Source organism: Mustela nivalis (genome assembly GCF_964662115.1).
Source record: "Mustela nivalis genome assembly, chromosome: 7".
Classification (NCBI taxonomy): domain Eukaryota; kingdom Metazoa; phylum Chordata; class Mammalia; order Carnivora; family Mustelidae; genus Mustela; species Mustela nivalis.
In genome coordinates, this window is record NC_139026.1 from 25882026 (window position 1) to 25897114 (window position 15089).

The window sequence follows — 15089 nt, forward strand, 5'->3', positions numbered from 1 at the left end:
CATTTTCCAAATAAGCAGGTCATTTGTGAAACAAAACACATGTGAAAGTTCTGTGGTTCCCAAAGAGTCGGCTATAATGGACAAGGTATTTTGGGGTGCTACTGTGACTTACACAGCAACTTAACAGCCACTCGAACCACAAGTGTTTTGAAATGGGACTTACATCTTGGTATCTGGTTAGACCTTGTTTTCACCTGTAATAGATTTTAACTATAAAAACCTTAAATTAAAATGAGCTGTTTCTGGGTCGGTGGACGGCTTTCAGCATTCCAAGTCATAAGCAGATTAACTGTCCCATGGATGGGGAGGTTAGACTGAAGATATAGAGTCAAATCACTGTGGTTAGAACCACAAGCAAAATTATTTCCCTATCCAGAACTAGGAAAGCAATTAGTTGTCCATAGACCTGGCCACCGGCTCTGGTATTAGTGAGTGGGTATGAGAGCTTAAGCAGTTGATCGGAAAAGAAACAACTACAGAAAGAGAAAGCAGGAAGAGAGAACACGGATGGCAGAGGAGAGAGAGTAGGGGTGACAGGCTCCTTTCAGGAGGAACTTCATACCATGGCTCTGCTTAATCAATGTCCTTTGAACAGAACTAATGGAAGATGATATTATTACACTTAAAAAAAAGGGGGGGGGTTCTGACTCTGCCCTACGATTTCTAGAGACAGTCCATTGATTTAACTGAAGCCACAAAGTATGAAGCCACATGCCTGCCCCCTTGCTCTGGATGTCTCTGGTGGGGCTGTGCCTGAGCTTCTCAGACTGGGTGCTGGGCCAGGCCTCTGGCTGGTTCTAAAGGCCCCAAAGCAGGGCACTTAACATGCCCTAGACTTCATTTCTGGAATGGAAATTAAACTTCCAAGTTATTTAATTAGCAAATGAACAAGCTCATTTGGTCTCAATACTAAACATGCTGTTTAAAAAATTAACAGTATACCTCTACTGGGGCACCTGGGTGGCTCAGTGGGTTAAAGCCTCTGCCTTCAGCTCGGATCATGATCCCAGGGTCCTCGGATCGAGCCCCGCATCAGGCTCTCTGCTCAGCAGGGAGCCTGATTCTCTGCCTGCATCTCTGCCTACCTGTGATCTCTGTCAAATAAATAAATAAAATCTTAAAAAAAAAAAATTAACAGTATTGAAAGGAAAACCTTCAACTATGCTTACAACTTAGAAGACAGTCATTTTTTAAGGCTGAAATATTAATCGGTGCAACGCTTTTGGAATTGGATTTGGAAATATCTACTAAGATGTTAATGTGCATATGCTTTGACCCTAAAATTCCACTGCTTGAAACGTACTCAACATATATATTCCCATAAGCACACAGCAATGTTGGCACAGAGTTTTTTTTTTTTTCCTGCATCATTGTAACAGCAGAAAACCGGAAACAACCTAAATTTTGCCCGTTGGAAAGGGATTCAATTCAATCAGTGAAGGTGCCTTCAGAGATGGAATACTATAGATGTTGAAAAGAACGTGGGTGAGCTTTTTGTTACATAAAGATATATAAAACTATACAGATATGAAGAGATCCCAGATATTAAAATAAAAATACTAGATTGCAGAGCAGAATGCATAGTATACTGTTTGTCCTTAAAAAAAAAAAAAATTTTTTTTTTAAATATGTGCCTAGTCTGTGTTTTAAAATTCTGGAAGAACAAAAAAGAAACTTTTAACAATAGTGACCTCTGGATAGGAGGTTGACAATTCTATTTTTCATTCCCTATGCTTCTGAACCGTTTCAATTTCTAATCATGGTAGTAATAACCACGTTGCTAGTTTTAGAATAATTAAAAACTAGCTAACCATATAAACTTCTATTAAACCCACATTAGCAAGACCCAAACGGATGCTCCTGGAGGAGACAATCCACAATCCACGGAAGCCACATTCTCATGTATATCGGGATGACTAAGCCAGAGGGAACAGATATTAACCCATTAGATGCACAGCAAAATGTGAAACACAGTCGTTTCCTCTCAATTCCCGGCTCAGCTGGTGTATTTCCAATACTGAGCGTGATGACATCGGTCTGTGTCTAAAGGTCTCCTTTGTCTCCACGCTGCATGGCGGGACAGGTTTGGGGGGGAGCTGCCCGGCCACAGCCACCACGGAGCTCAGTACTCAAGCAGGGCTGGACACAAAGAACTTTTTCTGTATCACCCAGTGGCCCGAGATCCCTTCCGCGGTCACAGCCTGTGTGCACGTGTCGCAGACCTTAGAGCCAGCCCCTGAGCAGCTCTGTTAGAAAACTCCCAAGTAGACGGAAGGCAAACCATTACAAGTAAGCTTCCTCTTCCCGCAGACAGACAGACAGACAGACACACACACACACACTTTCTTCTCCAGACTCCCGTCTTTTTCTCCCTCCTCTGACTGTTCCTAGAAATACCTACAGAGCTATTTCGTTTCTGGTCTTGTATATAGAAATCAAAATCAGCTTGTGTCCAGTCTCTCAGAGCAAGTCTCGGTTTCTAACCCCATTTAACGACCATACAACTTCTCTCTTCTGACGCTGCATTAACCTGCTCAATAAATGCCTTGGGAAAAGTTGGGTTTGAAGGTCTGTCACTTAAATACGTCTTCCAAATATAAAATTTTCCTCCACTGTAATTACATTTCAATAATGCATTAAAAAAAAAAAAAAGTCACTTCGCTCACAGAGCTTTCTGAGGCTTAACTACAGTGCCAACAAGTACAAACTTGCTCTCCAGCCAGTCAGTGTTAAGGGAGAAGCCAGTAAGTTTAAAGAAAAGTTAACTCATTGTATTCTCAGGTAATCTCTCTTACTTCTTCGCTAATAGTCTCTAACTTGCCCTTCAAATATTTATAATACAAATGAAGAAAAGACATACAAATTGGGAGGCTAACTTTTCCAGAATGTACTCTTTCTCCCAAACCCTGCCCACCCTCCCTCCAAAAAACAGTAAGAGGAAACAAACAAATCTCAAGGTTAACCCCAAAGTAGTCTCTCTGATTACTGGGTTGAGAAATGTTATATAGAAAATAAGGGGGAAGTGTACCTTTTTCTAAAAATTTGCAGGCACATCTAGTGTCAGTAGCTAAAGCTGTATTTTACTACATCAGTGGCTCTTAAAAGTCCAGATAGTTGCTTATTTTTGCCATAAATCCCTATTAACAATCCAGGACTTTGTCAACCTTTTCGGCTTTGGCACTAATGGAAGGCACTGTTAACAGCCCTCAAAACTAAAGTTCCTTTATTTCTTCTGCCACTTGAGAAAAGTTCTGCCACAAAATTCTAATAACACTAAGTTCCTACAAAGCAACTTGGAAACATCTAAATGTGTTTTTCCTAGAAAAAGTGCCAGACATCAATTTTATCTGGCAACCATCAAAACACATCAGACCACAAAACTATACATTCCTGGACCTCACAAGAAGCAGAGACAAGGAATTTCGGACAGCCAACCAAGGGTTTAGCTGCAACTCTTTCTGCAGTCTACAACATGGGCAACAACTGAAATTAACCTCTGCAACCAAGCCAACCAACACCACTCCCCACCCCCGCAGTCCCCCACAAGGGAAGGGGGGGAAATTTCAAATCCACCGTCTCCATTTCTGGTTTGAGATTATGAAAGATCATTCGACTCACCATCACGCTCACCTCACTTCCACAGAAACAACCAGAAAGCCCCAGTAATGGAATTTTTATTTGCACATTCCGTGTTATTTTATATGAAGACAAATGACAGAAAACACGGGAATCTAGGTAAAACACCAATTTCCTAGAATGTCACGGTTGGGAGAACGTACGTAACTAGAGTTTGGCATAACTGATGTACATGCTGACCTCAAAAGAGGAAATACCTTTGGAATCTATCAGTCACTTATTCAATAGCTAAAATGAAAAACATAGTGGGGATTATAAGGCAGCCTCCTGCATGGAATATGCCATCAAGGGAAGAGAACACGACAAGAGTTCAAAACTATAGGATTGGCAGGTGGAGAGGAGGTGAACTGAGGGATAGTCTTTCCACACTGCTTTATTTTTTTAAAACCTCGATACACAAATGACATTATTAAAGGCTTAAGAGCTAAACAACATTAGCGATGGGGAGGAAGAGACAGTTGTGACAAGCAGTAGGAAGAATTCTGCTCCAGCCAGAAACCTGATGGGGAGTAGGGGACACGCAGATCTCCCTCTGCCTTATGTCCCAGATCGATCGACAAGTTCTGGCTCTCTCTAGAATCTCCCATAAATTCTTCCTCCTCATCTTCCTCCCCACCACTACCTTAGGCTGGACCACCTGCTCACAATCCCCTTCCTCTAGTACTTGAGTTCTAGTTCTGACCTTTTTTTTTTTCTTAAGGATTTTTTTTTTTTTTTAGAAGATTTTATTTACTTATTTGACACACAGAGAGAGATCACAAGTAGGCAGAGAGGCAGGCAGAGAGGGGTGGGGAAGCAGGCTCCCTTCCAACCAGAGAGCCCAACGCAGGGTTTAATCCCAGGACCCTGAGATCATGACCTGAGCCTAAGGCAGAGGCTTTAACCCACTGAGCCACCCAGGCATTCCACCTCGATTTATATTTGAAAGAAAAGCTTGATTTCAGTTAGATATTAATGACAAAACCAACTTAATTTTTTTTTTTTCTATCCAAGTTCGCAGATCCCAAGCCTTCTTTCCAGGGATCTGTTGGAAACCCAGGGGCTGGATTAAGAAGCCCCGATCTAGGGTCACACCTCAAGACCAGCATCTGCATTGCCATCAAATCTGAGGCTATCGTTCTCCAAGTCAAAAGTCTTCCATTTTTTTGCTCCCTTCACTTCCTGGGGACAAGGCAAACACTTCTGAAAGGCAAACAAAACCCTTGGAGCTCTGTTCTCTGCTCACCAACTTGGACTTATCCCCCAACTCCTGGAATTCCCTCACCCTGCTTCTAGCTCAGACCAACTCATGCTGTCAACACATGCATGCATGTTGACTAGCTGCTCCCTCCCTCTCTGCTGCCTTTAAGCAGACAGAAGCATTTCTTCTCTGCTTCCACTGCCTATTGGACATACCTCACTATAGGGATTCTCTTACTGTACTTTGGTCAGTGACGTGTGTCTCACCACACCCAGAATCCCTTTGAAGCAGCGACTGTTTTTGAACTTTCGGCTGCATTGCCTCGTGCCTGTCACATGCTCAGTAAATATCTGATGACGGACTGAGTGAATGAAGGACTAGATAAATGACATAAACATGAAGAGGGAGAAGTCACAGACAATGGCTCAGTTTCTGATTTGGGTTAATATAGAAAAAAAACGGAGAACGAAGGGAAAATTGTGTTCAAGAAGTTTTAAATTATGTACAGATTGTAATTTTTTCAAAGATATTAACTCATGAATGCAACAGAGCAGAACTGCCTGTGAAAACCCAGCTTTATTCTGGTATTCCTACTGCACATAAATATGCTACAGAAAAAGACCCAAACTAGCAATAGGATGCATTCTAAAACAAGGTTTGCAAATCCATTGTTTGAAATTTAGAATACAGTTTCCCTCAGAAGCGAGTTAAAATTAGTAAGATGTCCAATTTATCTCACAAAATCCATTTTGCATTGTCATGTGCCTGACTGTCTCTATGTTCAGCTGCAAATTGGGAGAAAGTAAGACTGTCCAATGCTGTCACCATATAGCCAATTAAACAGAACAGTAAGCAGAAGAAGCGAATGGGCACATTATTTATCCGGAATATTGATATTGGAGAAAAGACAGGTTTAATTTTAGCAGGGTGAGGAAGCCCGGAGAGATATTTATAAAGATCAGAAGGAATTTCTGGTTATTTCAGAAGCTTTTGAGGTAAGTAGCCCTAGCTCTTGAATATGTATAATTTCACTTCAAGACTTAGAACTGTTTCCCTTTGGCTCTCACGAAGGAAAGAGAGAAGCTGTTTTGCAGTACTTGAAAGAAAGTTTTGGAAGACAAAGGGGAAGGAGGAATGCAATTCAAGAGGCCATGTGTGTCCTACAAAGGTTACCTGAGGTCGAATTAGCCAAAATATTAAAAAAAATAAAAAAGGAAGCTAACTTTATGGGGCATGGTATAAGTGGGGACTATTCCCTGCTGCTCTCTGAATGTTTCTGGTTTTCTCCGAACCCTTCCTTGGCACTGGGGAGGCAGGGCTGCCTGGCCCCCTGGTGTGTGAGCTGCACCATTTTGCAGAGAGCCGGCCAGTGGGTGGAGGGAAGTGACCGGGCTTGGATTTCTCCTTCCCCACTGGCTAGGCACCTCAGCCACGTTTTAGGAGGCACCTGCTTTGGCAGCCTGGGTTCTAAAACGACTTAGGAGAACCCGCCCCACCCGTACATCCCTCCCCCCACTCCCTGCCCCGACCCTGCCCTGTGACATCTGGCAGAGAAATCTGTTAGGATAGAAGCTGTTGCAGTTTCCCACCACAGAGAGCGTGGGGCCGTTTGTTCTGTAGCATAACCTAGTTTATTATGAGTGACACATTACTCATTTGTTTACTCCAGAGAAAAGAAGAGAACGACAGGGATGACACAATGCGTTACGGCTGCCCTGGACGGAGACCTAAGGGAGAACAGAGGAAGGGAGAAGAGGTGTCCATCGGATGGAAGGGGTCTTCCCCGGCAGGTGCTCAGGGCTTGGGCCCACTCGTTTGACTTTCAGAATTAAAGACCCCATAACTACCTGTCGGGCAGATGGGGTCCTTGCCTTCTTGCTATTAACTGCATGTGACTAGAAGGTACATGGGTACGTGGCCTCGCATACATCACTGAGGTCACACTAGCTGGAGCCCTCGGAGCTTAAAGGCATCTGCGAGCTTGAGAAAGAGGATGCAAGAGTGAAAAAAAAGCTTGGATTTGGGAATCATACTGGCTGGAGTTCAAATCTCAGCTCTCCCTCTTAAGTCACTAAATCCCTCTGTGTGTCCACCCCCTTATCTCTAAAATGGAGGTAAAAACAGAAGCTACTTCAAAGGTTTGTTGGGCCACCAAAGGAGGTCCTATTTGTAAAGTGTCAAGGGCAACATCTGGCATTACTAAATGTTCTAGCTTTTTCCAGTCCCCTGGAAGCCCAAGATCGGGCTTGTTATTGAAGGGCCGCCTCACAGGCATGCCCTGAGCTTAACCAACCCCCATGGCCTACCAAGTGCAGCTCCAAGCTGGATCTCATGGGAGGGCTCAAGCATGACCGAGTTCCCCCAGGTACTTCTGCCAGTAACAGCTGCACACCCCCAAAGGTGTGCCCCGCTTTAAAACAGATCCAGGAAAATCCAAATACACAAGGTGGATAGATTGGGGCAGGATCAACCATGCTCCAAGATTCTTTTCTTTCTTTCTTTCTTTTTTTTTTTTTTCAAGATTCTTTCCATTTTACCAAACAATGCAAGAATCCAATAGTCTTGCAGGTTTTTTCTTTTTCTTCTTCTTCTTCCTTTTTTTTTTTTTTTTGAATCAACTGCTTGACAAAGAAAAGGAAAAAAAAATCAAGCTCTGTGGTTTTCTTGTCCACTGAGGATCAATCACAAATGAGGATGATCTATAATCTATGTAGGTGGGGAAAATGACTTGTGAAAGCGCGACCCGTGCCCACGATTTTCTAGCAGCCCATGTCTAACCTTGCTCAGGGAGCAAAGACTGCCCTCCCAGTCCCTTGATAAAGAAAATGTATCCAAAGAGTTAGTGTGAGAAGAGATGACACATCAGATTCCCGTTTCTCCATCACAACCAAGATCTAAAAATCCCAAACTCAAAACTCCTCGATTACAGGGTCACCCTCAAAGATCCGCGGCTGGGCGGGGAAACACAAAATTCTTCTAACTAACCAGGATGAAAATGCAATCAATGGACTCCAGCTGTGAAAACGGTCCACAGTTAAAAGGGAATTATTTTTCTCAAAATAAATGAAAATGCATTATGGCATAGAGGTAAGATCTACACTGTAAGTTTATGTTGAAACTGAGACTCCACAAAAATGCGGAGACTGCCTCTCCCGGGGCCACTCCCATCGCAGTGGGAGAGAGATTGTGCCCACTTGGGGTACGTCATTGGAAGGGATCAAAAAAGCAGGAAGGTGCCAAGCTTCTCCTTTTACAGATAACAGAGGCCCTAAGAGATTTGGTGCCTGGCCCCATGTTAAACGATCAGAAATGGACCCCAAGTTTTCCCAGTCCTGAAAGAAGATATCGGCTACCTGCATTCTGACCTGAGCCCATACTTTCTAATGGATTACCTTCTTTCCAGCTTATCTCTGAACTCAGGCAAAAGACCCTGCAGGCAAAGTAACCCATGATAGGAACCAAAACTACCCCCTGAAGGAATCAGGACTGCTCCAAAGCCAGCAAGACTCCGAGTGACTGACCCCAAGACAATGATTGGCCGTTAGCTGCTCACAGGTCTGTACCTACCCACCTTTCTCCCACATTTCCTCACAGAAACCTGCGAGTTTGTAGAGGAGACCTCTTACAAATGTGACTTTATTCAAAAAATTGCAAAAACATTGCCGGATGCTAACATTGACTTTTATTCTGAATGTAAACAAGAAAGAATAAAAGAATATGCGAGTGTTCTAGGCACTTTGGAGGCCATCTTTGAGATGTTAGTCTGATGTCCTTCCGGTGTGGGCCTCCCTGAAGTAAATCCCTTCCTTGTTTGACCACCCCTTCTCTCTTTGCCTTTGGATTTTATCAGTGGCGAGTGGCCAACCCTGGTGTGTTTGGGACCCCCGAACCAGGTGCTCACACACCCCTATGCCCCAGTTACAGTTGTAGTTCAAGTTTTTGCTCCTCACCACCACTTTCTCCTTTCCTGAGAAAGGAATCAGCCGAGTCCCCCAGTTTGCCCGGTGTGGAAGCCAGCCTTCCAAGGGAGGCATCCACATGCAGGACCTAAAGCCCCAGACTCCAGGGCAAACGTGAGCCTGCAGATGGGGCAGGGGGCCCACATCCGCAGCCCTCCCCTTCTCCTCCCAGTCTCGTTTCCTCCTCTCCCCTCGCCTAGCATCTCACACCTACCCAGTCTCCTTAACTCCACTCTTGCTTTGTCCAGAACATTTTCCAAAGGGGCTCCAGAAGCATGATATAAAACACAAACCTAGTTTAGTTACTGCCCCTTTCAAAAGCTTTTATCCATGGCCCTCCAGCTAAATCCCAAGTTATTAAGATCTGCAAGATCTACCCTGACTCACCCCTACCCTCCTGTCCAACCTCTCAGGGAAAGCCCTCCCTCACTGAGGACGTCTGAAAGCTCCCTGCTACCTTTCAATGAGCAGACACAAGGCACCTTCCCCTGAGGTCTTCTGCAACTCTGCAAGGCAGGGTGATGACACCTGGTCCACAGATAACTCTTATTGCCCTTGACATGGCATTTTACAGTAAACCGTTCAAAGAATTTAAGCTCCTTTGGAACGTGGGATCCTGAGAACACAGACCTTGGACTCAACAAAACCTGGATTCAAACCATGACTTCACCAGTTCCTGGTCAAGCTATTTTCTTTTCCCAAGCCTCAGTTTCATTTGAAATAAATGGGGAAATACGCACCTTACCAGTGTGTTGCAAGGGTTAAATGGAATAACAAGGCAAGCCGTAGAACATACTAGAACATATGAGATTGTTTGCTAAGGATTATTCCTCTCCTCTCCATCTCTCCTCCTGGGTATCAGAGCTCAATCACGCATGAACAGTTTTTTACTCTTTTGTATTCCTCGTGAATACTAGAGTAGGCATGCAATAAATTTTGGCCCAATAAAGGGGAGAGGGAGGAGAGAGCGCTGAAAAGGGAGGGAGGGAAGAAAGAAGGAAGGAAATTCAATAACGAAATGAATGAATGAATGAAGCTAGAAGCAAAAAAGAGACCCTGATCTGTTAGAACTAAAAGAACTATTTTATACATTCGTCATAGGACTTTGAGAATGTCCTGTTCCTCCCTAGACCCTCCTAACTCTGCAAGGATGGCGGCAGGCACTACTGTGTCGCTAGGAAAAGATACTGAATCAAGAGACTAGCCAATTTCCCAGGAAACAATGTAGTTCCATACAGGACTGGCAAACATATTCTTTTTAAAAGATTCCATTTATTTATTTGAAAAAGAGAAAGCGTGAGCATGATGTGGGAGAGGAGGCAAAGGGAGAAGCAGACTCCCCCACTGAGCAGGGAGTCCCACAGGGGACTTGATCCCAGGACCCTGAGATCAAAACCTGAGCCAAAGGCAGATGCTTAATGGACTGAGCCACCCAGGTGCCCCACACATATTTTTTTAAAACGCATTCCTCAATGTGTTCATTCCCGTTCTGCTTTAAACACTGGAACTTTTACAAAGGAGGATACAAACTGATCTTACTCTAGTGAGGTCTCAGTTATAGAGGACAGAGAATACCTGCATCAGTGATGTTGTTAAACCAATCATGGGGGAGGGGGAGCCCAATTTGTTGTGTCTGCCAATTTCTGCAGCGTAACCCACCGAGGCTGATTTCAATCTGCCAATGATTTACCCATAAGGGTAGAGCTCACAGAATCCCTAAGTACAGTGGACCAGCCCCCACTTCTCCATATAGGATGCATTCCCAGACCTCCAGTGGGTGCCTGAAACACGGATAATGCTAAACCTATGCCAGGTTTTTTCCTACACATACATACCTACGATAAAGTTTGATGATAAGTCAGGCACAGTAAGAGATGAACAATAAGGATAACAGAGTGACAACAATATTCTGTAATAAAAGTTGATGTGAACACGGTCTCTCTCTCTCAAAATATCTCACTGTACTTACCCTTCTGGTGATGATGGGAGATGATAAAATGCTGACGTGAGCAGAAGAAGCAAAGCGAATGGCATGGGCATTGAGGTCATGTTAGGCTACCAGGGACCTTCTGACCCCATGTCAGAACGAGGCTCATCTGCCTTGGGGACCGCAAGGGGTCATGGGTAACAACCACAGCCCACAGCTAAGTGCCGGATAAGCAGGCATGCCTGGATTTAACGCCAGGCTCTGAGGAGCCCTGGGGCGGGCCACGGATTCTCCAGCCCCCTTGCCTTCCTCGTGCCTGCCATCTTTTTAGCCAGTCTAGCTCATTAACAGCCTCACAGCCTGATGGCTGAGGAGCATAATAGGAGAGATCAGAGAAGCAGCTAATTTTTCTGTCAGTGGTTCTAGCAAAGCAGATTGAACAGGGAGGAAGTAGACACTATTAGCTAGAACGTGTTTATGGGTTTCTATTATCCCCATTCTCTCTGCCCCATATTACTGCAAGTAAGTGAAAGCAGATGCCCTAATCAAATGTGTAAAACACAAACACGCTTTCTGACCAAATACCGACTCAAAGGCCACAACCTGGAAATAGAAAGAAGAAGACAGCTATTTCGGAAACCTCAGAAAGGTCAAATTCATCAAGATGGCACAGGGGATGTTAACATGGGACTTTCTCTGGGTAGAAACAACATGGAAAATATTTTTTTCTGAATGTTAAAGATCACAGCAGCCTTCTGGACCCAAATCTAAACGGGAAAAAGCGTACCAAACTAACAAGGGAAAAACCGTTTGGCAAAACATACATTTTTGTCTTAACGCAGTTGGAGACCGGGGAGACTTAGAAAAGTTTTACAAAGTTCTGGGATGAAGTCTCACCCTCTCTGCCACAGGAAAGGGGCTCCTTGGGTGGTTGCTTCAACAGAAGGGGAAGGCGGCCTTGCACTCTGAATCGCCCTCGCCTTCCCTGGGTTTCTAAGAGAGGACATCCCACAGAATACTTCACAAAAATGTGCTCCTGATCTCTACAGCAAGACGAGGGAGGGAGTTCAGAGTTAAGAGTTGTCTATAAAAGCGGTTTTCTTTTTATGGCTCAGTGAATGTTTGTTGATGTGAACCCCATTCTCTGTGACCACACTTGAAGATCCAGTCTGATCCAAAGCTCCCGAAGGCGTAGGAAGGAATCTCTAGGTCTGCTCCAAGATTTCAGCTTCCTTACTATCGAGGCATTTGGGATTCCGGGGCTTTTGGTGTCCTAGGGTCACGGCAGCTGGTACTCTACTTTAGAAGTAAAGTTAAGGAGCCTGAACTCAAGCCACATAGAAGAGACAGTAGAAGAAAATCAAAATGTGAAGGTGAGAATATGAGGAAAAAATAGGCGGACACAGGAGGAGAGAAACAAAATGATCACAGACTCATTCTTACAGAGGTAGGAGGGAGGGAGGGAGGGAGGGGGGAGGGGGGAGGGCATTTCCCTTCCATTCAAACAAAGGGAAGTTTAACAGTGAAGAAGCAGCCCCACTACTGACATTAAACACACACACACACAATGCCCGTAACAAAAGTGTGGCATCTGGGGCTCCCTACTTGTTTCACAACCTGAAAGGAATTAGAGATTGGGAACCGATTTAATCTTCAGGTGTTCTCAAACACCGGATTACCCAACTCAGGGAGAATATAATCGCCCTCTTTCAGCAGAGTAAATCAGGCCAGGCAGTACCGAGTCAGATGAGCTAAAAGACACATTTATGACACAAGGGGGAGAGAGTCAGGCAGGAATGCACTGTGCCATCATGCCCGAAAACAGGGGAAAAGAAGAAGGGGTTCCACCGGTGAGGATTGGGGGGGTCACTAGGCACCCACAGTTGCATGAGAATCCCCGGTGCAAAAGGCAGAAAGGAGATCACAACACAGCATGGATGACAGGTTTTAGATTTTAAAACTGCAAACAGATTAGAAGCGTAGAGGGGTTAAAAATCAATGCCGCACTCTAATGTGGGTCGAGACATCATGAAACTCCGCAGAAGCTTTCCCCAGGGTTGGGGTGGAAGGAGCCAAGAACTGGTATTATCTCACACAGCATTCCGAAGGCCTGTTCTAAATTTTCAGAGGAAGAAAAATGTGATGTTAAAAGCACTGGAGGGGGGTGCCTGGGTGGCTCAGTGGGTAAAGTGTCTGCCTTGGGCACAGGCTGTGATCTAGGGGTCCTGGGATGGAGCCCTGCATCAGGGCTCCCTGCTCAGTGGGGAGTCTGCCTCTGCCTCCTCTCCCCTGCTCACGCTCTCTAATAAATAAACAAAATCTTAAATATATATATATTTTAAAAAGGCACCGTAGGGCTTGCAAGGTAGCAAAGAATACTGAGCATTCACGCACAGGGTAGAAAGATGCAGCTTTTACAAATACGTAAGCCGTAAGCTGAGGTTAGACTATCTGGGCTCCAACACCAGCCCCTGCCACTGAGTTGCTAAACTGTGTGTGGTATGTGTGTGTGTGTATACGTGTGTGCGCAGGTAGGGACAAATCTCCTGACCTCCCTGGGTCTGAAAAGCCTTCTTTGGGAAAACGTCAGAACTAAAATATAGGATCTGAAAAGTGATTTCAAGCTTTAAAATTCTAGGAAATAAAAAATTGGGCGAGGCGACAGGCCTCTTAGTAAATGAAAGGCCTGGAATGAATGACAACCTTTTTTTGCTTTGAAGCATTAGAACCCAGACCCGACCCTGACCACAGAGACAAGACAGGCCTCAGCCCAGCTGTTCGATGGAACCACAGTCACTCAACCCCCACCACCCTGTGCCTAAACCGACAACCGAGTAGGGCACGGCGCGGTCTCAGGACATTCCATCCCTTGGATTATTTGATGACGTCTCTGTCTCCTACCCTCCTACCAGGGTACAATTTTCTAAAAGCAGAAAAAAGTCCTTCCCAAGAAAATAAACACTCCAAACAACTGTCCCATTCTGTTACCTATTTGGATTACATAATTACTATGAAGTCAAGACTTTCTTACTGACATGCCAAAAAAGAACTCAGCTCAGAAGCTAAACTGTCTTTTCTTCACTGTCCAGAGCTCTAAAAAAAAAAAAAAAAAAAAAAAACCCAAGTCCCTAAAAAGCAGACCCTGGACCCCACTACGATGGAAAAAAAAACAAAAAACAAAAAAAACTCCACTACCTCATCAAATCCACTCAGAGTGGAAACTCACATCAAAATATTTTAAGTCCATGGAGTTTTAAGTCCATTTTATTAAGTCCTTTTATTTTAAGTCCATTTAAGCAAGTTCTGTCTACTCTATTCTTTTAACGGTAACAACCGTAGTACATATCCTAATCCCCCAAAGTGCCCTCCATAGGGAAAGAACACTGGCGACTTATCCTGGGTCTGTTGAGGATAATTTACCTAAGTGTACCTAACTTCTTGGTTTGACTATCTGTCGAATGGGCTAGCAACAATTGGTAACTGGCAGCGTTTTCCAGCAACAAAGTAAGACAGTTAACCCTCTCCTGACTTACCCCCACACCAGGAAGAAAACCCCACCAGGCCAAGTTGGTGGGAATCCCGCAGAGTACATTAATTAAGGTACCCATACTCTTCCCGGTTGAGGCAGCAGTAAAAAGGAACCGAGGGTTCCTTTTTATAGCCTGTTCTCCTGTTCTAACTTGTTCGTTTGGATCGATGTAGAAACAGCAGCAATTTGCTCTTCATAATTCCTCTCCAGGAATAAAAAGGGCTAGGATGTTCCTGGAATGCCTCCCCACTACAAATCAGAAGGTGTACCTCCTGTGATCACTGAACTTTGCTCATTCTGTCGGGGTGATTAGAGGAGATAATGCATGTGAAATGCTGACCGAGAACTTGACACACGAGAAGTTCGATACATAAACAATGTTCAACACATAAACGATGTTTGTAATTACAACAACAACAGCAACAACACAGTGAAACAACCCCCACACTCCCCTGTCCTAAAAAAGACTGTTTCCAGATGCTTATCAACTTACTTGGAACAGGGAAGGTTGAAACGTAAGATAATTGTTCCACAGCCCAGCCCAGAGATAGGGTTTGCTATCTTCTGGTTTGCTTATAACTAACCATCAACTAGTAATGAGACCTACGAAGACCTTGCCATGGTCCTTGCCATGGTCCCGTGAGTACTCATACCGCACTAGTCCGTCCTACTCTCATCAGTGACAAGGATCAGAGAGTCTGAATCAATGAGAACAAAAATGCAAAAGACCTTAAAGAAATTCCAAAGGCTCTGGCACCAATCCTGTGGAGAGGTTTTGCCAGAAAAGTCAGACACCCCATACTGACAAAGAGGCAAATTAGGCACAGAATCTGAAGACCCTAATGAAAAGGTCCCCAT

The 15089-nt window shown here is 44.4% G+C and overlaps 1 long non-coding RNA gene across 1 annotated transcript in view; it reads left to right on the forward strand.

Annotated features, from left to right (window-relative positions):
- The window catches only part of LOC309869000, an 86534-nt gene extending 78164 nt beyond the window's left edge, over positions 1-8370 (forward strand). The window contains exon 3 of the long non-coding RNA XR_014313919.1: positions 6486-8370. This is a non-coding gene — a long non-coding RNA (uncharacterized lncRNA). The remainder of the gene's footprint in view (positions 1-6485) is intronic.
- The last annotated feature ends 6719 nt before the right edge of the window (positions 8371-15089 follow it).